Below are 2,326 nucleotides of genomic sequence, written 5' to 3' on the forward strand. Positions count from 1 at the left end.
TGTTCGACATTTCACACTCCTGGGTTGCTTTCTTCCATTTTCACGTTTAAGTTTCAGTTTAACCTTAAACTAAAACTTAAACTTCAACTTAAACGCCACTTTTTGAAAGGATTTCTGGGCCAAATATATTGAAGTTTAAGTTAGCATTTGAGCACAAACATTAACTTAAACGTATTATGGTATGAAACCCAATTGAATATCATGGTTTATGGGATTGGGCCTGAAGAATTGATGAGTCTGGAGCTTCAATTTGTTGAGTCTTGTGTCATTACTTGTTTATCACTAAGTTTGCTCAATGAATGTTACAGAATTGGATCACAGCCTCATCAGGATTATGGACCATAAACCCAAAGCAAAAGGAAATCAGGGAAAGGCTCAAAGCCCAAGAAACACAACAGAAGCTCAATTTAGAAAGTGTATAAATAGGATAGAATTTAAGTTAGTTAGGACTTTTTGGGGGGGACACGGAGAACTTTGGATCATTTTCTTTTAGTTTTGTAATTGAATTCAGAGCTATGACTCACTAAACCCCTTTCATTGGGTTAGGGAGCTCTATTGTAATTAAATGAATGAATAATAGTTTTATCTTCTTCTTCAATCTTTTCTCTTGAATTTTGTTAGAAAGCTTCTCGATCTAATTCCATTGGGTAGTTGTCTTGGGAAAGAAACTACCCATAATTGGAATCCTTCGGAACCTTGGGAAAGGAATGGAGGATTCATGCTAGAGAAGCTTTCCCACAGTGAATTGGATTGGGGTTTGGATGGATATTGTGACATGTAATCCTACCAAATTGTGGTTCATGAAACTGTGTGGTATAATCAGTGATCGAGCATCATCTCTTCTTATGAACATTTAAACCAAGGGATTGGGAATTTGTTTGTTTTTAGAGAGAATTGGTGAGCCAAGGGATTGGGATCCAATCATATAAGATTGCCAAGCAAAATTCAATGAATGCATTGGTTGAGGAAGGGATAAAAGTTGTTTTGATTCGGAGATCTCAATATCTCCTAACACCCAATGAACTCCCAATTTCTGATTTACCACTTTCTCTTTACATTCTGCAATTAAATTCATGCAATCACCCCCATCCTTTTTAATTTCAGCAATTTAGCTTCTCGCTCTTTAATTCATGCAATTTTACATTCCGCAATTCTCATCTAAATCTTGATTCCGCTCAACTAGAACATACTTCTAATCCGAATTGCTCACTCAACCAATCCTTGTGGGATTCGACCTCACTCTATTGTGAGTTTTTACTTGACGATAACCGGTGCACTTGCCGGAAGGAATTTTGCCGATCGTGCAATTTCCTAAATCGTAGCATATCAAGTTTATGCTCATCAGCTCTTCCAGTCTTGGGTATGGGCCTTTGGATCTTGAGTTTGAAGCAGTTCTCTTCTTCATTGGGCTTGGCTTTACTTGCAGAGAGGAAGTGTGAAGTGGGCAGAGACTTTAGCTCAGGACGTTAGTGGTGTTAACGTTCAGTGAAAATATGGGTTTGAGAACGTTAGTGACAATCACCTTTTTCACTAACGTTCCTCACCTCAAGTAAGAGCCACGTTATCTTCAACGTTAGTGGCACAAACATTGCCACTAACGTTGCCTCTTTGTCCTTCGCACATGTTATTGGGACTTGCCTTTCCCAATAACGTTGAGAAGTCTCCCCCTTCCCTACGTTAGAGTCCACGTTAACTTAGTTAACGTGGCTCTTTTAACGTAGGCTTGCCAACCTTCGAGAACGTTAGTGACACTTACCATTGTCACTAACGTTCCAATGTGCCCCTATTTCTCACGTTAGAGTCCACGTTAACTAGGTTAACGTGGCTTCTAACGTGGCCATGCTAGCCATCTCCAATGTTAGTGACAAAGTTGAGTGTCACTAACGTTGGCTCATCATTCCCTTATCCACGTTAGCTTCCACGTTAACTAAGTTAACGTGGGAGTTAACATGGCTCATAGTGGCTTGTGTGGGCTCATTCCAACATTAGTGACAATGTTGGGTGTCACTAACATTGGCGATCACCTCCCTTCTTCATGTTAACTTCCACGTTAACTAAGTTAACGTGGGAGTTAACGTGGCTTATTGGGGCTTGTGTGGGTTCCTTCCAACGTTAGTAACAATGTTTGGTGTCACTAACCACCTTGTTTCTTCACGTTAGCTTCCACGTTAACTAGGTTAACGTGGGAGTTAACGTGGCTTATTGTGACTCTTGCCAACGTTAGTGATAAAGTTGAATGTCACTAACGTTGGCTTCCCCTTTACTTCTCAACGTTAGAGGCCACGTTAACTAAGTTAACGTGGCAATTAACATGGCCACTTATGAG

This window comes from Arachis ipaensis, chromosome B6 (genome assembly GCF_059453495.1).
Source record: "Arachis ipaensis isolate K30076 ecotype BB chromosome B6, ASM5945349v1, whole genome shotgun sequence".
NCBI lineage: Eukaryota > Viridiplantae > Streptophyta > Magnoliopsida > Fabales > Fabaceae > Arachis > Arachis ipaensis.